The following is a 26,371-nucleotide window of genomic DNA, read 5'->3' on the forward strand; positions in this document are numbered from 1 at the left end:
AGGCTTCTTGTAGGTTAAGTTTCCACTAACAGTTTATATGAGTGTAATGTGACGCTGATGCCAAATGGAAGATTCCCATTTTAATCTGTATTAGATAGGTCAACAGCAGTATTCCCCTGAAGGCAGAGAGAGGCAGAGAGAACACGAGCAGTTTGTGGAAAGAGAGGATGGCACTGATTTTTCCAGTAAAGCTGTCCACTTAAAGACATTATGGAATCACAACCTCAAGAAAGTGTGCAAAATACAGACATTTTATAATTTTTAACACCTGGATGCTATATGTTGACTCCTGTGTGTAAACGTTTAAGTTCTGTAATGTCACTGAAGTGTAGCAACACCTGAGAGGTTGGAAGAAAGCTGCTTTTCAACAGCATACATGTTACCCAACTGTTTTTCACAAAAAGCCAAAAGCCATAATTTTTATAGCAAGGACAATATAAGTAAGGAAAATTCAGCAACTTAACTATAACTATATAAAATATATATAGTGAAGACAGGGTGGAGTGTCTCTGCGTTAGAATCAGGGGGAAGGCCAACAGGGCAGATGTTGTAATAGGAGTCTACTATGGGCCACCCACCCAGGACAGAGAGGTGGATGAAATAAATCTCACGATCGCTTGCCCTTGTTCTTGTGGGAGACTTTAACTTCCCAGACATCTGCTGGAAATACAACACAGCAGAGCAGGACCAGTCCCGGAGATTCCTGGAATGTGTGGCAGATAACTTCCTGACGCAGCTGGTGAGTGAACCGACCACAGGAGCCCTGCTGGATCTCCTCATTGTGAACAGAGAAGGACTGGTTGATGATGTGGTGGTTGGAGGCTGACTAGGGCACAGCGATCATGAAATAATAGAGTTCTCTATTCTTAGAGAGGCCAGGAGAGGGGGAAGCAGAACTGCCATCCTGGACTTCCAAAGGGCTGACTTTGGTTTGGGCACCTGCTTGACAGAATCCCTTGGGAGATGGTCCTGAAGGGTATAGGGGTCCAGGAAGGCTGGACACTCTTTAAGAAGGAAGCATCAATGGCTCAGGAATAGGCAGTCCCCAGGTGCTGTAAGAGAAGCCGGCGACAGAGAAGATCACCTTGGCTAAACAGGGAGCTTTGGCTGCAACTCAGGGAGAAAAGAAGAGTTTACAGCTTTTGGAAGAAGGGGCTAGCGACTCACAATGATTACAAAGATGCTGTGAGGCTATGCAGGGCAGAAATCAGGAGGTCTAAAGCCCAGCTGGAAATTAATCTGGCTTCAGCAATCAAGGACAACAAGAAATGTTTCTATAAGTATGTGAGCAGCAAAAGAAAGACCAGGGAGAGCCTCCATCCCCTGCTAGATGCAGGAGAGAACATCGTAACAAGTGATGAGGAAAAGACTGAGGTGCTTGATGCCTTCTTTGCCTCAGTCTTTAATAGCAAGACTAGTTGTACTGAGGGAATCCAGCCTCCTCAGCCAGAAGACAGAGACTGGGAGAACGACCCCCTCCGCATTCCAGGAGGAGTTAGTCAGTGACCTACTGCATCACACAGACATACACAAGTCTATGGGACCGGATGGGATACACCCAAGGGTGCTGAAGGAGCTGGCTGGGGTGCTCACCAAGCCCCTTTCTATCATTTACCAGCGGTCCTGGCTGACCGGGGAGGTCCCGACAGATTGGAAATTGGCCAATGTGACGCCCATATATAAGAAGGGTTGGAAGGATGATCTGGGAAATTACAACCCTGTCAGCTTGACTTCGGTGCCCGGGAAGCTGATGGAGCAGCTCATCCTGAGTACCATCATACAACACATGCGGGACAAACAGATGATCAGGCCCAGTCAGCATGGGTTTATGAAAGGCAGGTCCTGCTTGACAGGCCTGATCTCCTCCTACGACAGGGTGACCTGCTTATTGGATGAGGGAAAGGCTGTGGATGTTGCCTACCTTGACTTTAGTAAGGGCCTTTGACACCGTTTCCCACAGCATTCTCCTGGCGAAACTGACTACTCACGGCTTGGATGGGCACACACTTTGCTGGATAAAAAACTGGCTGGATGGCCGGACCCAAAGAGTTGTGGTGAATGGAGTTAAATCCGGCTGGCGGCCGGTCACGAGTGGTGTCCCCCAGGGCTCGGTTTTGGGCCCTCTCCTCTTTAATATCTTTATTGATGATCTAGACGAGGGGATCGAATGCACCGTCAGTAAGTTTGCTGACGACACCAAGTTGGGTGGGAGTGCTGATCTGCTCGAGGGTAGGGAGGCTCTGCAGAGAGATCTGGACAGGCTGGAGCGATGGGCTAAGGCCAACTGTAGGAGCTTCAATAAGGCCAAATGACGGGTGCTGCACTTGGGCCACAACAACCCCCAGCAGCGCTACAGGCTTGGGGAGGAGTGGCTGGAGAGCTGCCAGTCAGAGAGGGACCTGGGGGTGTTGATTGACAGCCGGCTGAACAGGAGCCAGCAGTGTGCCCAGGTGGCCAAGAAGGCCAATGGCATCCTGGCTTGCATCAGAAATAGCGTGGCCAGCAGGGACAGGGAAGGGATCTTACCCCTGTACTTTGCACTGGTGAGGCCGCACCTTGATTACTGTTTTCAGTTTTGGGCCCCTCACTACAAAAAGGACATTGAATTACTCGGGCGTGTCCAAAGAAGGGCAACGAAGCTGGTGAAGGGTCTGGAGCACATGTCGTACGAGGAGCGGCTGAGGGAACTGGGTTTGTTTGGTCTAGAGAAGAGGAGGCTGAGGGGAGACCTCATCACCCTCTACAACTACCTGAAAGGAGGTTGCAGAGAACTGGGGATGAGTCTCTTTAATGAAGTAACAAGCGATAGGACAAGAGGGAATGGCCTCAAGTTGTGCCAGGGAAGGTTTAGACTGGATATTAGGAAGCATTTCTTTACAGAACAGGTTGTTAGGCGTTGGAATGGGCTGCCCAGGGAGGTGGTGGAGTCCCCATCCCTGGAGGTGTTTAAGAGTAGGGTCAACATAGCGCTGAGGGATATGGTGTAGTTGGGAACTGTTATTGTTGGGTTGATGGTTGGACTGGATGATCTTCAAAGTCTTTTCCAACCTAGATGATTCTGTGATTCTGTGATATAACACCAATTTAGCAAGTAACAATTTGTGTGAAAAACCAGAGAAATAATTTAACCATAGCAACTAGTCTGGGCCTTGACTTCACGCTTCTTCATAAAAGGTGCCTTTAAACCATTCAGGATTCTCCAAAACAATATTCTAAGATCTACTCTCCCACCATAAAGTGGATGTCCTACCCACCAAGCGTTTCTGTGGAGACTGCTCTTCCAAACACTGACCCAGCCCCATTCTATCTCTCCTGGACTATTTGGCAAACTCATAACCTGATACCTGGCAATGCCAGCACTTCAGACTGACTGTAGCACAGAGAAAGCTGCTTTTAAACAGACAGCACACCTGGTCCCAGTCAGTTCTGAAAACATTAGTGACAGTTAGGAGAAAATTTCAAAAGAGGGGAAAATGACTGGTTTAATGACTGAAGAGATTAAGGAAAGATTTAAAGAATTAAGTGCGTAGCTCCTTTAAATAACAACTCAAAGCATAAGAGGAGGGACATTAGACAGTAAGTCTGTAAAAAACCACCATTATCAACAGAGAAATTATTTATCCTTCTCCAATGAATTGTACTTTGGAGGGGATTTATTTCATCATTTATATTTACCCCAAAGAAAACTGCCCCAAACCAAAATTCATTCTCTTTGCCTGAATGAAGTTTACAAAATGGATTTTTTAAAAAAAAAGAAACAAAGCAAACATCATGATAATGGAGTATCAAGGTGAAGAAAAACACTGAAGGAAAATAAACAGTAGAGGAAGACCAGCAGATGTTTAGATCACGGGACAACTCAGACCTACTATGGAAGGACAGAAGGCTAAGTTAACCCTGCCAGGATTTGAGTTAGTGTTTCTAGAAAAACAGGATTTAAAATGTAATGCATAGACTACATAAGCATTCTCTCTATAACAATGCTATACTGCACATGTTGACATACCCTTCTTAAGAGCAAATTATATCACATTATAAAAAAGCCTGACTGGAATTTTGGAAGCTAATAGGAAGGAGAAATATTTAGTAGCGGTTAAAATGTTTTCCTTGCTGCTTTTTAATCACATTTTCTGTGAGGGCACTAATGAAAAAACATTGATAGTTGCTCCTAGATCTTTCAACTTTGAAAAAGCAAACTTTCTTAACATCTAGAGTTCATGTAAACTGTAACATACTTTATGCTTAAGATATTGTTGTAGTTCAACACCAGCCATAAGGAAGGCATATTCAATTGCTAGGAGGTGACTGGTAGCAAATATAAGGCATTCTTCTGGTACAGCTACAGGAACTGTTAAAATCAACTGCTCTCAGAACTGCCAAACGTGCAGAATCACTGAAGCCTTCAGGAAAACTTTGGAAAAGATCACCTTCTGCAATACTTCAGTTCATATCAGTATCTGTCTAGTAACACAATATATGATTCATTTACAATTTTTTAATAACTGCTTGCATAATACACAAATGCAGCAACAACACTGTTATCAAATCTAACATGAGAACAGTATGCAGAATGAGAGGCTGTGGTTTGTGGATTAATGTTCAGGCTGCTGCTAAGCCCCTGTGGATCTTAGTCAAATAATCCTGATCCAGCAGCAGGTACGGATCCACATGTGCAGCCCAGAAGGCAGATGTCTGTCCCAGAAGCTGATTACAAGCATCTGCCTATATTAGGTAGATTCAAACTTACAACTCTCACTTCAAAAAGAAAATGGTTCTCCCAGTCAAACTGTGATTTAAGCTGAAACCCAGACTCTCCATGCCCTCTGTTCATCTTTGGCCTCTGCAGAGCAAAAAAATAAACGGGGAAAATTCTTAGTGCTGAAGACTATGCAAAAATGAATCCTGTCTCTGTAATACAGTCAGGATGGTAGTCCTCTTGCCCAAGCACCAGCCTATATATAGATGTTTATTATAAAAATATCCATTTGCACAGAATATCACTCTGAGCAGGATCTAGGTCTGTTATTTCAAAACAGTGCTCTACCAGATTAAAATCAGAGTCTTCACTGTTCTCTCCCAGGTCTGAAGAATCATGCCTTATGCCTGCAATACACCCTGCTCCTGCCACACTAGCCCCCACAGGAGTCCAGTGTCTAGATCTGTAGACCACCATTATCATTTGCATTACATTAGCACCCATAAACTCTATTCACAGATCAAGACTGTGCTGTACATCCTGCACTGTACAACCCCAGATGAATATACTGACACCATACTCAACCACTCAACCCACCTATCCTGCTCTGAAAGACCTTCAGTGAACAATTATGCAGATAGCTCCAATGCAATTGCATTTACTGCATGCAGCGGATACAGAAGTAGTCTCCCTTCACTGTGGGGTCAGATCAATGGTTTATCTAATCCAGTACCTGGTCCCTGATAGTTGCAACAGGAGTGTGCACTGTTCTTCAGGAAGTGGCTGAGCCGTTCCTCTTGAACTTCCTTAGCAACTACAGTCATTAAATTAGGAATGTTAGAGAGCACACCTCTAGCTATTTCCTTTAGAATCTGTTTATGACACGTGTTAATGAATTTGCCTGATCTCATTTGCACCACCTGATTTCTGGATGGGTTCTCCTTAGGCTTTTTTCACTTTCAATAATGGAAAGAAAAATCTGATTTTAAAATTATTCTGACAGTTGCTTTTGGAATTATCAGAAACACACTCTTCAGCCATCAGTAACACAAATCTTCCTCTACTTGGAGACTCCGATATTTGCAGTTTTCCAAGCTACTCTTGGGTAAGACACCATTTGTCCAATTCTTTAGTTTAACACATACTCGCACATAGAATCTTCATCTGTAATAAGATAAAGGAGCTACTGAACATCAGATGTAAGGCATTCCTTGAGTGGCTGAAGTTCTTACAGAGATGGATGCTGGGATGAATATAGCTAAGCCAGAAAAGCTGATATGAGACAAGTTAGCCCTAAGGCTCAGCTGCTATATCTTACTGTGGCTTTGGTACTTGCTTAATTCAATAAAATCAGAAGTGGATCTACACAACAAAGTGTCATTATTTCCAGAGGAGAAACAAAAACCCAATATGTAGACACGCAGACTTTAATACACAGTGTACTATTTCTACATCAGTAACCCAGACTACAGACACCACACTCTGCAGCAGTAATAAGGGGTCTGTAGTCATCCTGGTGAATCCATGGCTCAGATGCATGTTTGGTATACTCAGCTAATGCATGTTGACATTTTTGCACATCTGCCTTTTCAAGCCAGGCCCATTATTCATCAGCCTTAGGTATACACATGTTGTGTTAAAGAACAACTACATAAATGCCACCCATCTTAAGTAATGAGCCATCCATTCCTATATAGTTATAAAACATTACTACCCCCTTGTAGATAGGGACCAAACTATGGGGAGGGCAAAGCTTAGATTCACCTCACCTCAGTAGCTAAGTGAACAGCGTAGGTTTGGGATCCTTCCCTTCTCAGGATTCCTTTAGAGTTATGGGGAAATAGATGCAAAGGAACGTTATTTCTTGGGAGCTACAGAGACATCAGGGGTTAACATGTATGTATGTGCTGTGCAGTGTATGTAAAGTTTGACATTAAAAGTGCCACACAGACCTTAAGCTGGCAGGTAAATCAGCCACAGATGAGACAGACTGTCTGTGTGTGATGCCACGGTCTATAGACACAGATTGAGTGACCTGCTCTAACTTTTAATCAGATAAAAGAAGGGACCCACAGCTTAATGTTGCTCTAAGACTCATGGGGTTTCTCTAAAGCCTTGCATAAAGTCAAACATCTACTCATTTATATCACCTACTACAGAAAACTGCCATGCACTACAGTTGCTACCAAGCTGGGCTGTATTTGAAATGATAAATTACAGGTGAAGACTGCATAGTCCCAACGTAACGTCCTGATTCATCCACTCTCTCTCCCTTGGTCTTGACAAACAGACTATGACAGAAAGGTACTTGTTAAATGTTTACACTGCTCAAAGCCTCAATGACATTGCTCATTTTCTCAGGCTCTACTACAGTAAATATCGGTTTCATGGATAAGGGAAGTGCCACAAAAGAAACCATTAAAAACAACTAGAAGATGATTATTGCTTTGTGACTCCAACCCAGAAGCCTGAAATTTGAGTAGAATTCATTTTACTTTCTTTAATGAATTCCTCTGCTTCTGTCATGCAGCTAATTCAACACATTTCCTCCTGCTCTGATTATTAAAAAGGGAAAGCAGCTAGTATAAACATCAAAGAGTGGCATTATTGCCTTCTGGGACACCAGGATATTTTCCAAAGCTGCAGGTAAAAAATGACCAGTGAACTTTCTGATCTCTTGGCAGGATGGGCATACAAAACTTGACATAATGCAATCACTACCCAAAAGGCATTATTTACATGAAATGAGGTCTGGAGAGCTGGGACTTAGTGAGACAGCACTACAACAACAGCAGGAGAGAAGTACAACAGATCCAGACCACCCTTCATGGGGGCACAGCTCTGCTCCCGCCTCTGTGCTGAAAACATCAACTCATAGTATTTTTTCCTTTATCTTCTACCCCTTTGTAACCATACCTACATAGGCATATGTATTATAAATTCATTCTACTTAACTCAATTTTAATTCATGCTACTTCAAATAATAATGAAGCTGTTTAATCAGCTTTCATCTTTGTTTCTGGTACAGTACAGACTGCAGCAAGACCTAGGGTCCCCCAACAACTGCAAATACCACCAAATTATGTCAAGAAAACAGCTGTGAAGTATTCTACTATTCATTTTACTTGTCCGCTTCCTCTCAGGTCAAAACAAATATTAGTAATATGAACTGATCCTGTATTACATGAGTTTGACAAAAGTAGAAACGCTTTGCTGAACATCTATTCTTACATAAAACCCTAAAAAATACAAAACTAGACTGAGACTTAAAATCTCAGCTATTGTACTGGAAATGTTCTCCTAGGCTAGCACAACAGAAAACGTCAGTGGTCAACAGATCAGACCTTAAATTCCACTCCTTCCAAAGCACTTAATTTAATGCTATCAAGCAAAAGAAAGTAGCTTTAACCACAGGATAAACCTCCTAGGAGTTTTAATTGGATTAAATCAATTTCTACATCATCAAAGCCTCAAGACTTGTATCTGCCATTTCTAAGGGTGAGGGACTGCAAATGAAGAAAAAACCCCTCCAGCTTCAGAGTCAAACAAAACCACAGGCTCCAAACACCTCACTGCAAACACCACATGTGTACACAGGCAGAAGCAGGCACCTCAGCATTTTCTCAGACCAAGGGTTTTAAAGCACAAACATCCATGTAGTCCAGATACCATCCCAACAACTGTGTCCGTCTGCACCCATATGCCTGACCATTTTCATGCATCTGACCCAAGTCCACTGAAATCCTTTCTGCAGACTAGGTCAGGCTCCCAGTTCCTCTAGCTCCTAGATGTCACCTCAGCCTGCTCCTGCTGCGGAAGATGTCCCAGAAACTCAAGCAGGAGAGGAACAGGTTATGAATCTGCAGCTAAAAGAAGGTAACAGCCATAACCCTGTGGTGTAGTATTTCAAAATTATTTTGTTGTGCACTGCACACTCATGCTGACAGGCACTGCTGACCTGGGCAACGAGCATGGCTTTGCCCAACTGATGGCTGACCTGAGCAGAAGGTGTTTCAGTTGAAATTCAACTTCTGTACACCAGACATGTCGTACTGCCGGAAACCCAGTAATGTTGCAAGTGTGGGAAAGCCCCATGCCATTGGCTTGTGTGAAAGTCAGTCTACAGTCCACAACCTAGAAACAAAAACATCATCTAGCCAACGGCAGTCATCTATTGCTCAAGTGTTCTCAGGGCTGCAGAGCCAAAGACTGGAGTTACACAATCAAGATAACTTTTCTACTCCGCCCTACTGGGCAAATACCTGCAAGTTTTCATCTGGAAGAAAAAAAAAAAAAATTCAATATTTTCTTTGCTACACCCTTGAAGTTTCACTCTGCACTTAACAAGAGAAACTAAACAAGGAAATGTCAATTGCCATTTTCATTGGCATGAGACTGAGCGCTTCAGTTGTGCTGCAGGCCACATCTAGCAAAATCAGGAAAACGAAGGAGAATTAAAATGACTATCATTTACAACTTCATCAGCTGTACACAGAGAGGCCTATAGGAATACCCAGCCTTTTTTCTTACCAATAAAGCACTGTCTTCTCTGCAGTATATTTTCCAGTATATTAGCCTAGTCTGGTTTTAAAAGTTCCAAATACAGGAACTTTAGCCAGCTTCAAGGAAAATTCACCACATCCTTTCACTGGTATTTGGATCTTCAGCCAGTTACAGTCACATGTACAGAACTGAGCCAAGAAGTTTTATGATATGTATGCTTCATCCAATACAAATTATTTCTAGACCTAATACCATAAAGCCGTTTGAAAAGTATAAGGTAGAAGAGAACATTCAAAGAAAATTACTTCTACATACAAACATCTTTCTAAGGATCTCTAAGTCAGTCTTTACTGACTTCAAATAAAAATGGAAATCAGGAGCTATTAAGGTAGCCATATGTCTTGTTTCGGAATTGGAAATTAGTAAACCTGCAGGCAGACTGACCACTGTCATTACTTTTACCCAGGAACAGGGCCAAACCTGCACAGTACCCTTATCTACCAATTAGACTGGTGGATTTTCAAGCTCAAAGGTGGCAAACAGGTTTCAAGGGGCCATGACCATCCTTTCTTTATGATATATCAAGCCCAGAGCCAAAACTTTACCTCCTTAAAAAAAAAAAGGAACACTACATGGAAAAATTTGAGAGAACCATTCTATTAAACCATATCTGGAGGAAGTGGTAAATAGTTGAAGATTTCAGGTGAAGATCAAGTGAATCATTGTCAATTTAAGCAAAATTTGTTCTACGAAAGCATTACATTGGTATTGTTTTCATGCTTGGAAATGCTTCTCAGAACAAGGAGGTTTTGTCACTGGCCTTATTTGTTTTCCCCTTCTTAGTGGAAGCTTCTCACAGAGGAAAAGAGAAATAAGACATGAAAGTACACATGGGAGTGAAATGTCTGCCCTTCTCTTTGTTGTCACCAGTTTAGAAAAATATAAGAAAATGGCAGCTTTTTCTTTGAGAATTCTCAGCTGTGAAAGACTTTTGGGTCGACACAACTGTACAGCTGTGCAGAGCGAACTGAGTTTTAAGGACTCTACCAATAAAAAGTATTGTGAATCACCTCTGAAGTCTCAGTCGAGCCAATATTCTGATTTTTGTCCCTGCTTAAAACAGTATTATGCCTTCAAAAACTGAAGTTTTACTTCTTTCCTTAAAGGTTTGCTGACTTTCTCCCCCACTGAGAGGGCTGATGTATAACTAGGATAATCCTCCTTCCCACCCAGTAACCAGGGATGCGATGGAAGTCAGAACATGTCTTCAAGCACAGAACTTGATTTCAAAGTTCTCAGTCTTTACCACAAGTCTTTTACTTGTGGTAAAGCCACAAGTGTTTTACCAGATCTAGCTACAGTGAAAACAACTCAATGGATATAAATATCATCACACATTTGCAGACACTGGGCAGAACCCACAAATCTTTCTTTCTGGACAGCAGCCAGTGGGAGATTCAGAGCATGTAAGGCTTTGCAAAAGGAAACAATTCAGCCTCCTATAACAAATGTGCTGTCCCTAAAGAATGGTGTCATGGAAAACAGAGCACATAGGAACAGGATTTTAAAAAATTACATGCTGTACTGCTAACCAGCTTTCCAAACAAACCCTTAAAAGTAATTTTATACCGGGCAGTTATATTAAATATATAGAATTATAATAAATCCTCTCTTCACATCTTTAAGTAAAGTAAATCCCAGAATTTAAAAGCTACTTCTTGAGAAAGATGTCTAATTCTTCTCCTCTTCAACCTAGCTGTATCTTAAAACTACTGTTTCTGCCAGAAAACCAAATGGGTGATATGCGGAGGCTCCATAGCTTTTCTTCCTTGGTGATTCCTGCCTAACATACTCAGTTTACAAATCCATGTGGTCAGGTGGCCTTTCTAAATACTACCAGGCTGTAAATTCTACATGGAGTCACGTCTCTGACATCACACCAGTAATGAAACAATTTTTCACTTGAAAATTAAACATTAATTCATGAAAGAGAACACAGTCTGTCTTTATTGTTTTCTTGAAGTTGTGCATGTCCTCCTTCACCAATCCACAAGAAATCTTATTTCTGTAACTAAAATGAGCATATCTGATTTTCAATGTGATATATAAACTGATATAAATTTTCATCAATTTTCTGACCAAACCAACATTTTAAATACATCCCCTTCCAGGAAGAGAAGGGGGGGGGGGGGGGGGGGGGGAGAAAAAAGGAATTTATGTTGTTAGTTGAAAAAGACTAGTATTAGTCTAGTTTCTATCCACGTTGTACCCATATGTATCTGTCAAAATTTTACTCATCTATTTCCCACTTTATCATCAGCTCAAGAGGTTCACTCTGGCACATACATTCACTAAACAAGCTGAAGAAGTGTTACAAACAACAAAGAACAAACCAAAGTACCACCCGTCCCATGTATTTCCATACAGGACACTTAGCACAGGACAAGCAAAGACATCAAATCCATTTACTGGCTAGCCATGCTCATCCATTGCTAACATTTACAGGCAGAAGTCTGTGATCTGCATGATTCATCTTTCACAACACCAAAGGACCCAATTCCACAATCCTGTGGAGTATTTTGCATGCTGAATAGTTCCATTACATACAAGCTTATGGAGAGTACCCACAGTTAGTTTTAACACGTGAATGAGGCACTATGGAAGGGGCAGAATCAGAGTCCAAATAAGCTAAAAATAAGTGAGAAAGAAATAATTCATCTCCTGTGAACATCTATTTAACTGAGCAGGTTTGCAGCAGGGCTGACATAAGTCCCCTAGATAAAACCGGACTACGCTGTTTTCTACTTCAACTTCTATCTTATGCAACAACTTCAAATAACTTAAATAATAAATGAATAGCCTACAAATATTGTTGTAACATTCCCCCCTGTTACACAAACACCTGCTTCTGGTCCTGCTCACATTTCCATTCATGCACTGTATATACAAAGAGGGTGTTTGTGTCATTGAGTGAATGAGAGCACTGAAATCAGACCAAATAGTAACAGCCAAAATTACATAGAGGTTTCTGTTCCCTGTGTAAAGGCAAGGAGTCCTTTCTATCTAACTCTACACATACATCTTAGTACGGAATTGCAAAATAATAGTTATTTGCAAATGATTACCTCCCCCAGCATGAAAACTCTACCACCTTAAGGCAAGCAAGGCTGAACACATGGACTGCATTAGAGATCTGCTATTTGAGAAGCAAACCAGACAGAATTTTACCTATCAGCCTGCTCCAGCGCCTCTGCTCCCAGTGCTCTCTTATTTAACAGACTAAATGTACAGTACAGTGTTCTTAAATGTTAATCACAATGATTACCTTCCAAAAGCACAAGATAAAGCCAGATCTTTTATTTATACACATAAAGCTTTTCTCTTTACTATCTCTGACACTGAATACCATGTTTGATTTGGTTATGGGAGACTCAGCGAAAATGTCTTATAATCCACGTTACTGCACTTTAATGCAGACTCCCTTCCCAGAAATACCCACTCCACACTGCAAATATATTGTGCTGCCAGACTGTCAGAGGGCATCGGGAGCTTCTGCTACCACAGGAGCTTCTGTACCACAGCCGTTCGGCTGGCCAGCACTGCAGTCTCTCAGGCCCTGCTGAGCAAAAGGGTATGCTTATACACTGATACCTTCTATCCTGATGTGTTTCCACTTCCCTCTATCGTTCCTTACTGTACATTTGATTGCGGTAACAGGGATTTGAGACACGAGAGCCACAGTATGATTACAGCTCTTATGGAAATTTCTTCTACAATTTCAGGCTTAGGAATGTCTTACACTTAAAAATGTTTGAGGGGTATCTCCTAGACATCAGCTAATACAAAAAGTATATTAGATTATTTCCAAATAGATTATGTCTATTAGGAAAAAAAAATAAACTGGAAAACACCTTTTTGTGCACGACATATGGAAGAGAGTAAGTCACATGAAACAGGTGTTAGTAACAGCATTTAAGAGCTTACTGACATTAACATCACTTAATGCTCAGATATCACAAGGATAAAAAAAGTACAAAGACCTATATAAAGCAGAAGAGCATAATAAGGTAGCTGTTCCACATGACAGAAGCAGCTTATGGAAGCAGCTCCAATGGCAACTGCTACTGTATTTGATCTCACTGTTTTTTTCTAAATTGAAGGCTTCTTGTTTATTCTTCTAAATTACAAGCATGACATAACTATAGCTTTATTGCCATACTTAACACAGTACAGAGCTACTCAGTTAATATATTCATGTTATACCACAACATACTCCTTCACTAGACCCTGGCACTGCTGGCTAGACTGTATCTTTGAGGTCCTGGATATGTTTTGGATTGAGGTCATGAAGTGAGTGAAAGTACTAAGTGAGGGAGAGTAGAGGAAAGCCCCATTAGAAGAAACCATAAGCTCAAGAAAGCTATCTAAAGGAAACAAAGCTGTTCAAGTAACTGTTCTTCTCTTTCAGAGATAATGAAACTTAGGCCAGAGTATCACAAACCTGTAGAAGAAAAGAAAAAGCTGGAAGCTACAAAGAAGGTACCAATTAATTTCTCAAGCTCTTCTTCTTTGCTGCCGAAACAGAAAAAACTAGTAAAACCCAAAATACACACACTTTACAAAGCTGAAACAGCCTAACTAGAATTACTGTAATTCACAAGTACCAGGAGAGACCAGCTCTCCTCTCTGCTTTTAAAAGAAAGCAAGTTCTCACTCATACCCTAATGGGTGACAGTAAGGGATAGTGTTAACAGCTTTTTCACCAGTAAGTTTTGTAATTGTGCAACTTATGGTTTTGATCATAAATGCAAGAATACAAGAGTCAGGAAAGAATTTCTTTGCTTCTAGCATCTCTTCTCTCTCTGAAGTATTAATTTGACTACGGCCAGAAACTGTGCTGGTTTTGTCAGACTGACTACACCATGGCTTATGCTAATTTCAGTTCACAGAATTTGTTAAGTATGAAAAGCACTGCTCTCAGATATTTCTTGAAAGATCACTTTAATAACTTCCCTTAATTCAAATATATTGTTTGGGGGTTTTCACATAAATGCAGCATACCCTTCTCAACGTAACATTGTATGCAATACCTCAACTCCTTGAAATATTTTTTTTTTTGACTGCACCTACCACTGTAAAAACAGCTTCAGGATTAAAACCACAGTCAAACTCTGCCTACGTGCCACAGGACAAATGCAAAATGGCCACCTGATCAAGATTAGAAAGATTACACACATGAAAGTAGTTAGAGTGGTTAATCTGCTACTACACCTACAGTGACTGGGCGTAGCTGCGCCCTTTCTAACAATGTCAAGGTTGTACTCATTTAGCCGTCCACAACACATGTAAAGACAAACAGTTTCTGGCACTGAAACCTACCTCAGTCTATTTCAAGCCCGGTTCTCAACAATGATTCAGAGCAGAAGGTTGAGGTCACTCCTCGGCCAGACATGACGACTTAGGACAAAAATATTTTAACTCCCTGTGGGTTGGTTTGGTTTGGATTTGAAGCAGTGCCTCTGGCAAGCAGAAAGCAGCAATTCATTTAGTGTAGTAGAGAATAATTTGATTTATAATAATAGACCTTGCTCTACAAGAGACATTTACTCAGAACAAATGCACAACACAGCTGATTCAACTGGACCTGGAATAGTAATAAAGGCAATCCTCTCAAAAAAGCTCAGCTTCTGGTGGCTTAAGGTATTTTTAATTACTTTAATTACAATTAAATGACATCGTTTGCCATTGACTTATTCATAGATGTCTCTAAAAATTAATCTGGACAAAAGCAATTTTGGTTTCTATATTTACTCACAAAGAGGCATGCAAGATACCAACTGCAAAAGCAGCTCCTACATTCACCATCCCACCATGTGCTTATCTAAACTAGATGCAGAAGGAGCTGATGTGGGAACGAAAAGCAATGGAAAAAGCAATACAATTTGCAATGAATATCGAATCAACATTTCCATTTTATGCATCCTATATGCATCAACTGGGCACTGCACATTCAAATATATAAATGAAGTATTAAGTACAGGTATTTGGTGGCATACACTGACTCAAGAATCAGACACACAAAATATTAATAATTATTACATGGAAAATACTAGAAAACAGCAATACTGACAGGTTATGAGCAGTTCAAGAAATTCTGATGCACAGCTTTATCCCATTCTAATACCATTAATTTTTACTAAAATCTGTATTCAGAGATGCAAATAGCTTTTTTTCTATTAAAAAGAAAATTGAAGCTTTTCTCAGTATTGCATTTCTCCTGTACTGTTTGTTCTTGTTTGGTACTGCTAGCAAATACTATGTACACTACTGAACAGCTGTATTTTGTATTTCAGCAATCCTGAGAGAAAAAAGTAAATGTTCTCAAAGCATGCTTTGGTTTCTTCATGATGTAATGGCCTACAGACAAACCATTAATAACTTTCAGAGTAATATGTTGAGTCAATCTTTATTATTTTAAACAAACATAAATTCATAGAAATGGTCATGTAACAAAGCTGAAGCCAATGCACTGCATATTTACAGTCATAAACACCAAAGCACAGTTTCGGGCAGGATGCTGCAAACACACGAAACTCCGAGCAAATGCAGCAGGCAATGCGTACAAAGACACGCATGTAAGACAATTAACACCCATTCTCATGGGATATGAAACTTTTGCCCAGTGCAGAATTTGCACACAGAGTAATTACAGCACTTAAGGAAACATGTTTTTTACTAAAAAAATCAATTAGAAATAATTACTTTTCAGATGTGGAGAGTTTTAAGTGAAAATCTGTTTTTCCACCCTAACAATTGAAAGACTTCAATTTCTTTACCACACATGTGTTGGCTTTTTTGTTTCTGATCTACGAAGTTCACTACTCATTCTTCCTGTGTCCAGTATGCACAAAGTCTGAAGTTAAGTGAACGTCCATATTGAATGGAGATATAAAACATTAGAGCCTGAGCTGCGCATTACAGATTAAGATGTGATTTGCTGGACACTTTACAGTTACTCTGTGTGTCCACATCATCATACTTAAACATTCTTAAACAGAGAGCTTATACTAGACTCCTAAGTAAAACTGGGTGTACAGCATTTTGGCTGCCAGAAAATCTTCCTTTATACATTATATGCAATAGATGGCAGAAATACAATCAAATTTGCCATTTCTAACATGTATGCTTTTAATATTTGAAAGTTTTAACTTACACTTCCAGCAATTTAGGACCTTCTCATTTATCAAACACCCCACTGGCTCAGGCAGTGCTTCCACAGATGTTTCCCTGGGCAGCACTGACAACCTGAGCAGCTCACATCAGCACTATTTCTGCAGCACTGCATATGAAGCTAGAGAACTGGTCAAAATTTAAACTAACCCCACCTTTTTTTCCTTTTTATACAGTTGTTTAAAATTCATTTATGTTTCTTGACCGAGTTCACGGGTGGCCTCCGAAAGAGTTGTACCAATCTAACTGGTCACAGAAGGGGAGAAGTGCATCAGAGAAGTGACCTTTTAGAGGACACCAGTAAGCACTGGCTGAAGACATCACAAAGACTGCCACAGCCATTTCTGCACTGCTCATGGATGGGAATGATCAGTGCGGGGGCAGTTACATGGTACTTCTGCTTCAGCAGCAAAGCAGGCTTGGAAAATTGCCAACCTTGCTTACCTTCAGCTACTCATTATCGTCTCATGCCACATTTTTTCAGTAGGTTATTTTTAGCATGGATTATTTCAGTGAACTATTTCACTGCATGACACCATAAACCCTTAGGCTGGCATTGAAGGGGCTGTGAAGCACAGCACAGGGAAGGGAGCTAATATCCACCTTTTTAATTGGCACCACAACAAATACCAGAACGACCTGTAGATACATCTCATGACTGCAGTTTAGCAAGAAGCTTAAATAGATACATTAAAGTCCATAGATCTAATTCCAATTTCAAAGTTCAGTTTGGAGGTAGTTTGTTTTTTATTTTTAAACCCAGACTCAAAAGCCATATTCACCTCTCAACATGTTAAGTCAAATGCATGAATAAAAGAAAATGTTCACCTTTCACCAATACTTTAAGCAAGAAGAGTTTGTAGAAAACAGCAATTCTGGTTTTGCTACACCAACTAGTGTAGTTAGTACAAATCCAAAAAACCTTTCTAGCAAGCCCTTCTTCAGTTAGCTCAAATTTATATTAAGAACAACATTCTCTCTTTACAGGTACAGGATGAGAATAAAGGTAGAAAACAAAATTTTGAAAAAAATTAATCTCACTTCTATAATAAGAAAAGCATTTGAAAGCTCCAAAATCACTTCTCCTGTGATAATGTCAATAGGGAGAAAACATCACAGAAAACATGGAATGATTCAATTAGTCCACTGATCATTATGGTAAGAATCCTACAGTATGTACTGTGCTGACATACGTTCCAGTCAGATCACCTGCTACCATCTCAAATCAACGACAAGAATGTGAGTCTTTTCATTCAGGATTCATTTCAGGAAATTTCAGAAGCAAAATACCCCATTTGCTGGGGAACATAACATAAACCTAAACAGTATACACTAATGTGAAAGGAGACACAAGTATAAGACAAGTGCAGAAACAAAAAAAGGTAACTAGTTGGATTAAAAGCAAGTCAGTATTATCTTTTCTCCAGTACAATAAGTTGGGTGGATTTATTAATCTTGAAGGTTACCACTGCAAGTCATTCAAATTCTCTGACAGTGTCTGAAAAAGTCAGCAAGAATGAAATTAAAATACTATTATGCAAGACATCAATAAGATACCATCTGGAGTAATATGCATTGCAAAACAGGATACAACTGCTAGACTGCAGTTTCAGTAAGTCCACTAAGTTCACACAGCAAAATGAAATCTCAAAATAGCATCTTTGATAGCAGCATCAACAGGCACACCAATTTCAATTTTGCAGGTGCTCTAAATGTGGGATGTCTTCCTCCCATGATTCCTACTCAAGTGTTTCCACTTGCTCGTATTAACTTCTCTGTTCACTGATCCCTGCACTGAGCCCTTTCAGCATGCTAACCCTGCAGAAAGTCAACCATTTGTTTTGTTGCATGTACTTTCTTCTGTGTTAGTATGTGCAATAGCTCAGCAGAGGACCAGATAAGCCCCAAAGCAAGTGCAAATGAAGAACATGAGAAAACTGCCCAGGGATTTTATTTTTTTTTTTTTGCTGGCCACAGTGAACACAGAAACTAGAGCAACATATGTCACAGCAGCAAAGTGCTAGGTGAAAGGACTAATACTTCAGCTCACTTTGCTCCTTGAAACCACAGCCTAAGTACATCTGAGATCTCCTGAAACGTTTTTATGGAAAACTACATAGAAGCAATGCACTGGTGCACATGCAGCATTAGATAAGGAGAACTTGACTGTAGAGGAAAGTCAATTTGGACTTCAACACAGACCCAAGTCCCCAAGGCAAAATAGACAAAAAAAGTATTATTGTGTACACAAAAGAGCTAGACATAGATGACATTCCACTTTTTTTTTTTTTTTTTTTAAAATCACAAAGATCAAGCCTCACTCTCATAGAGTTAAGTAAGTATCCCTCAACAGCTGTGACTTGCTCCTTTTTATTAGCTGGCAAGCAATGCTTTGCTAAGCAGGCACCAATGTTTTGCAAAGCACTGTGTGTACACAGAAAAGACACTGAAACAAAGAAATTGACTCAACAGTAAAGTTTTTTACTGTTAAGCAGGTATTCTTTATTAGCAGGCTGGGGTCGCCCTGGGGATTCTCCACCATAAGGGCTCCCCCGAGTTAGTAAGGGACATCAGTTTACATACATAGAAATCATACATATTCATTAGATTTCCTGGGAAGGGATGTCTTATGATAATGAGTTCTTGGAATCAATTTACGTAAGTTGACACCCCTTTGAGGATGTGTCCTAAGTTCTGTTGGGGGTCTTTGGTGGTCTAGGGAAGAAGTAAGTAGTCTTCCTCACAGTGTTCGCTAGTTGACCTTCTTTCCAGAGCATGTGCTGTGAAGTAAAGTCCAGGTGTCTTCTTCCTAAATCAGCACAAATCATCCTCCTCATTACAGGGTCTCTGTATTCGTTTGAGTCCCTCCTATCTTAGTTTGCACATTCCAGGAACTGTCCAAGTGTCCACTGAAGGTCTTGAGTCTCTGTTATCAGTGATTTACATAGGAAGCCTAACGAGCATCTTAATCTTACCTAGACAGACAGAGGCCTAGGGAAACAGGGAGTCTTGGGGAACAAAATTATAAATGAAGCAAAACACAAGCAAAGCTTTCATGTATCACAGTTTAGTCCTAATCAAGGACTGTCATGAATTCATTTGTTTGAGCTCTTTCAACATAAAAAGCAAGAGGCCCAAGTTAAAAAGTTGCCTTGGAAAAGACACTCTTTTTAATGACGAGCATTCAAGATGATGGCTTCCCACCATTTTCTGTTAGGGAACACAACAGTTAAATAGCCAGGCTTGTCTTTGTTGTGGTTATTTGCCCTGACATGTCAGTATTGGCAAGGGAATAATTCCAGTTACATTTTTGCAGGGCTCAGCACACACTACACAAAGAACAGAGCAATTCACCCAGTCCTTCTCACCCTGCTGAGAACAAGGTTATCGGTCTGGAAGACACAACTAGGGGTTTCTCAAGCAGGGTCTTAGCAAGAAACACTGTGCAAAACCTGTTTATTATGTTTCCACGCCACTATCATTGCCGCTGAGTTCCACCCATCTCTGATACATGTTTATACAGGTGAATTGCCAAGGAAAGAAAGAATGAAACCAACCCTTCCTCTGCACCTGAGCCTCACAGTTTAATTCTTCACTTGATCAGATTCATAAAAACCTGATAAAATGCCAAAAAGAATTTCCTTAGAAGTGAGCAAACAAAGAACAATAAACACATGACAAAGAGGTAGCAAACAAGGCTATGGGAGTTAATTATTGCCAAGGTTAAGTGTCTAATTTCTCTTTCACAATGCAGGTCTGGCTACCTATGAACACACCCAGGTGCCTTGAAGGACCAGACATCACTGAAAGGAAATGGCACAGTGGGAAAAGAATCCAGGAAGCATCCATGAGGTCTCAAACGTCCCAAGCCCTTCATCTTAGCCTGAGCCCAGCTCTACAAAAGGGTAGGTATGAACACACATGTAATTTTGCTCACCCTCTCCCCTTCTCATCCACCTTTTTGAGAGCATGTAACTAGGAATAGGAAGGTTTGAGGTGTAAAGCCAACCCATCCTGCAAAGCACCAGGCATTTCCTAGAAGACTCCATGAGAGAATCAGGCAGTGCAGGAGGGAAGAAAAAGCTTCTTGTATCAGATTCTGAAATCACAACCTGCAGGAAAAAAGCCCCAGGAGCATACACCGGTGGCAATGCAGGTGGTGACCATCTCTGACACTTCCACTGGGTTTCTGCCAAAGGATTCCACTTCACTCCAAAACAGAACAAATGCAATGGGTATTTCAGAGCCCTCCTTGGGCTTGGAGAAACAGATCAGCTCATTCGCATATAGGGAAGCTGCTAATTACACAGTATAGTCTTACAGCTGTCAAATTTGCAAGACCAGGGCAGCACCCAGATCAGCAGAGCAGCTGGGGGCTGATGCATCTGGCCATCTAGTAACACACCTATGATCTTCAACCACACAGAATCCCTCTCTAGGTCAAACACCCCAAGGACTGTATTTGTTTTCTTCTTTCCATATGACAGACTTAGACTCACTATCTTTGTAACATTTTTCTACTTTCTGTGGTGTTGATTGCTAAACTATGGTCTGGAAATTAGCAGCATTTGGCAACCAGTGCCAGGAACCACCATTAAAAGAAAATGCTAAGTTTGCTTCTTTTGGATGGCCTGTAAGAAAGTCTAAGAGTTCACAGTGTTCTTGTGGTGGAAACCACTGCTATTGGTATTGTTTAACACACATTAAAACATAAACTATCACAGGAAGTGATCAACTGCTGGAACACAAAGTCTGTGGTTAATCTTTGAACATTAGTTGTAATGCTATCTTAAAAGCTGCCTGATTATAACACAGACTTCTTTACATGCTTTCTTGCAATTGTATTGCCTATACTGATCACTAACAACATTGCAGCTGGATTCGTCAGTACAGCTGGTGAATGATCACTCCTTATGTGTAAACCAAGTATTCTCTTATTCTCTCCCAACGGACCAGGAATCATGTCTGCAATCATAAGCACTGTCTGCAATAAAGCAGCAAATCTCCAGCAGATAATTCCAGTTAGACTAAATGCAAGGGTGAAAGTACTGCACACTGTATAAACTCCATCTACCTACCGAAAGGTACTGGTGGAAGAAGCCTGTAGTGCAAAGCCCGTATCTTTCACCAGCAACAAATTATCTAGTCAGGGAGTGGCAGAGAGCACTACTGCTTAAGTCACATCCATTTACTTTTGCCTTTACTTCCATAGAAGCAGCTTTTTGCTTGACTGCAAGTGTTTGTGTTTGGGTGTAGTTTCTAAATTGGTCAAAAGGAGCAGCCACTTACTTCCCCTGCTATTTACATTACCAGGTCCTCCTTCGTGTCAGCTGTCAGGTAGCCAACCAGTGACATGGATGACAAATAACACTACTACAAAGAGATTTACAGCAAATGGTGGACTGAAAAATCCTCTCCAGTAAAAGGCTTCAATTCCAAAAATCTGTAAGCTCTCTACTTAACCTGATGACCAAAGACCGTAACCTAACCCTGCACACAAGCCAGAAGTGATGCATCTAATACATCACCACGCTGCAGGAAAAGCATTCATGATGCATATACTCAACTGGGCAGACTGAAGTTTCCCAAGATTGCTACCGAGAATTTCAAATCCACAAGAAAGGAGTCAGCATGGATAAAGAGGTGCTGGAAACTTCAATATTAAAATAAAACTTACATCCAATTTATGTCATTGATCTCCTAAAGCATGTTTTGGACCAGTATTGTAAGAGAAAGGTATTTAACAAAGCAGAAATAGACTGAGGCTCACCAGCAAAGAACCCAGGACTGAAATATGAGGGTTTTGCACATGTAAAAAATCTAATATGCTGTCACAATTTAGCAGGAAAAAATGGCCTTGTGAACATCAAATTCACTGTACAAAATGCTTTGTACTAGCTGCTTGCCACCTGTCTTGTTTTTTTCTTAAATCAATCTAAGTATATTTGGGAAAGTACATCAAATAAAACCCTGCTCAAGTAGATGTGATTCACCTCAAAAAATAATTTCTAAAAACTCTTGTGATTATTACAATTATAGCTTCTTTTACTGTGTGTCTGTTGAAAAGCCTGGTGTAAAGAAAAAGCATACAGCACTGACTGCTGATAGATTTGGCCCACATCAGTCTATTCATAGCTTAATGTTTGGATGATGCAGTAAAAGTCTAGGGTTGGACTAGATGATCTCAAGTAGTCCTTTCCAGCCCACACAATTCTGTGTGAAGAGTTTGAAAATGAATGTTGTTTGATGTGAATTCCTCTGCTGGTATGTAGCAACATTCTATTCAGTCCCCAGCAAACAATGCAGGAAAGGGGATCTAAACTTGAAATACAATTGTTCTGGGTTTTAAAAAGAAGCAAAAACCATGAGAAATTAAAACCTGCTGCCTTGCATCATCTAAATTCCAGCTTCCAAACTGCATATTGAAGACAGCACAGATGCTCAGGAAGTCAAATAAAAACAGATGCATACCAAAATTTGACCTGTAAAGCAGTGACAACTTTTGGCTTCCTTGGCTGATTAATATTTCTTCATGACCCTCATCACCATGGAAACAGGATAACCAAGGCCACTGACCACCTAATCTGTGGTCTTGCTTCTAGCGATTACCAATACCCGAACCTTCACTAGAAGGACAGAAAGTTCGCTGTAACCTACGACCTCTTATGCAGTGTTGTATGCACAGACATTGAGTTTGACAGTCCTATGCTAGTACTTTGCAACCTGCTGGGTGATGAGAGTTTTCACAGTTACCTTCGTTCCTTTTTTAGGACCCATAGCAGCCAAATGAAGAATTAGCCCATCTGCTCCCCAACACACACAACATAATATTTTAATTTAAACCAGTCTGCTATAGGTAGTCAGTGTAGATCAGACATTTTGAGCCACAGTTGCCTTCATTAATTCCTTAGTTACAAAATCTTACACAGTTTTGGTAATAATCTTTCAGAAGATACTGGTACACATCTTAAGCACTGGCCTTCTCTCCACTTGAGATTTGAGTTATAATTCGCTTCAATCACCATGATACAGATTTAGAAATAGTTCTATATATGTTCCTAGAATTACCCAGTAATATTCAGATAAAATCTCACCAGATATTTAAGTCATATCTGAGAACACTCATTCATTCATTGTGAACTCAGAAAACATTACTTGTAGTACTTGTGGTGTTGGAAGTCTAAAGCAATCTCATACCAGTTACTCAGTTTTATGAGGCACTGAAGCAGCGGTTCTGCCTGTAGTCATGTTCACAACTGTCATTAATAATATCCTGACTGCTAGTAAGCAAAACATATAAATAGCCCCCGGAATGGGGAAGAACAACACATCTACTCAACTATTGTGCACAGAAGTTAATTCAAGTGACAAAACAAGTATGCATTTCAGTCTTACCTGGCCTGTCACATAACTCTGCAAGAGCAAAACGTCATGTAACAACACAAGTCTTTTATTAAACTGCCAGAGGTGTGTACAACAGGTTTTCAGGCAGGGCACTTTGACCTTTGTCTGACCTAACAGAAATTTAAGAGAAACATTCTAGTGATAAACATCAAAGACTTTACAGGAAGGAGGAGTATGTGGAAGGCACCTGCATGAGTCAGGAAAACTCAGATAGAACAGGGTGGGCTATTATCTTTATTTGCAGTATGCTTTACAGCAGCCCCCTAACAACACACACGCACACACACATGCTCACTCTCAGGGATGCTGGGGCAGAATATGGGCAGCACAGCCAATTAGAGCGTCAGCTTCCTACACACTTCAGATTACAGGAGATCTGCTTGATAATTACAGAATCACAGAATCTGTAATTATCTTGGAAAAGACCCTTGGGATCACCAAGTCCAACCATCAGCCCTACTCTACAAAGTTCTCCCCTACACCATATCCCCCAACACCTCATCTAAGCAACCCTTAAACACATCCAGGGATGGTGACTCCACCACCTCCCTGGGCAGCCTATTCCACTTCTGACCACTCCTTCTGTGAAAAATTTTTTCCTAATGTCCAGTCTAAACCTCCCCTGTTGCAGTTTAAAGCCGTTCTCCCTTGTTCTGTCACTAATCACCTGTGAGAAGAGACCAGCACCAACCTCCCTACAATGTCATTTCAGGTAGTTGTAGAGAGTGATGAGGTCTCCCCTCAGCCTTCTCTTCCTCAAACTGAACAGTCCCAGCTCCTTCAATCGCTCCTCATAGGATTTATTCTCCAGGCCCTTCACCAGCTTCGTTGCCCTCCTCTGCACTCACTCTAGCACCTCGATATCTCTCTCGAGTACGTACACTCGGTTATGGCAAAAGCTGATGACTGCAATGGCAGCCTCACAACTTTTCACCCTGAGGTGGTCCCTATAACGCTAACCAGAGCAGAAATGCTAAAGACCAAGATGCATCACCTGCATTTTAAAATCTGCCAGCTCACATACACACACTCTCTGCCTAAATGCTGGTGTTACTTTTCAAATAATAGTTTTGCTCCAAAAATTGACCAGAAAGAAAGCTGCTACCCAAACTGCTGGAAGAGCTTAAGAAGCATCCTAAACCAACAAATAAAATGTTTACCTTATACAAATTGTTTAACATGAGATATAATTCATTCAGTTTTTGCAATGTAATCTAAACTTAACCATGGAATGTATGAAGTTGATCTGCCAGTTTTGTTTACTTCTTCTGATTTACCCAAGACAAATACATTAAGTGTCTGAAATATTGTATCTGGCCCTGGGCAAGGAAATCTAAAGGAGTGCTATGTTTTATTTATTGGTAACATGGAAGCAGCCATAATTCTGACAAATGAACATGGGAGCTTTGGTCAGTGTTTACCAGTAACAAAATTAGACTGGCTGGAAGGTACTTAACAGATCTGCAAACAATTTAACTATCACATCAGAAACCTGTTCTTACAAATACTACTGCAAACCTGTCTCCAGCCACTACTGTCACCTTCACATTGTCCTCAGGACGCAATCTGGATTGTGAAACGTACATCCAAAGGTGCATTCAGCCTAAAATGATAGGACCATAAGCTCACTGACTCTTGGGATGTTTAAAATTTGGATCTCATTCAGAATCTCATTACTTGATCTTAGCTTTCATTTTATACTGACTAAGAGATGGCGCATGGTCCAATTTTGTGTGCTAAAAGCATATAGTGTGAGAAGAGTGCTCAGATCATTCACTCTTCATCAAGTCAGTATCACCACTGCAAGAACTCTTATCAGTTGCGTCCTCCATTTAGGCATCATTTATTCATTATTCATCTACTGTTTGTGAAGTTACTCATACTTTTAATGGGCAATCCACCAATCTGTAAGGAAAATGCTACAGGAACATCCCCCCCGCTTTTCTTTTTGCCTCTTTAGACCATGCATGTGGACTATACTGGAGGCTCCTTGTATCCCACCCCAACTCTAGTCTTCTGTGCAATACATTTACTTACTGTTATCTATTATTTTTATCACCTCAATAACAAGAACTCCTGTTCATGGCACAGGATATCACTGTGTTAAGTGCTGCACAAATATACAGCAAAGCCAGAGTTACCCCAAAAGTGCTTCAATTCTTAAGTAAAAGACAGATGAACACAAAGCAAGCAGTAGACATGGTCAAAATATAATCTGTCTACAGCTGGACTGTACTATGCAATTAGCAGGTGTCATGGTAAAGGAGCTCTTTAGGCAAGAGGGGTTTTTCTTGGCAGCGTTTATGATTAATTGTGCAGAACAAATAACTGTGAGACTCACATGCGTCCGAAATAATGAGGATTTGTGAAAAAATCTCTAACAAAGGTGCAACTAGGTCCAAACAACAAGAAAATGGTTTTGTCCATAGCAGCTAAAGATGGATGGATGACTGAAGACTGAGAAGATAGGGAATCTTTTGAACTTTTTAACCCAGAAATTAGCTTGCAAAATATCATCAAGAAAGGCTGTAACTTTAC

At 40.6% G+C, this 26,371-nt stretch overlaps 1 protein-coding gene and 1 long non-coding RNA gene across 6 annotated transcripts in view; one reads left to right on the forward strand and one right to left on the reverse strand.

Moving 5' to 3' along the window:
- RAD51B (RAD51 paralog B) overlaps positions 1–26,371 on the reverse strand; it is a 408,277-nt gene that overhangs the window by 255,454 nt on the left and 126,452 nt on the right. The window lies entirely within an intron of this gene.
- On the forward strand, positions 18,725–22,482 carry LOC141923368 (uncharacterized). Its single transcript, XR_012623273.1, has 2 exons — positions 18,725–20,334; positions 21,743–22,482. It is a non-coding gene; the product is annotated as an uncharacterized LOC141923368 (long non-coding RNA).

This window comes from Strix aluco, chromosome 4, assembly GCF_031877795.1.
Source record: "Strix aluco isolate bStrAlu1 chromosome 4, bStrAlu1.hap1, whole genome shotgun sequence".
NCBI classification, from domain to species: Eukaryota; Metazoa; Chordata; class Aves; order Strigiformes; family Strigidae; genus Strix; species Strix aluco.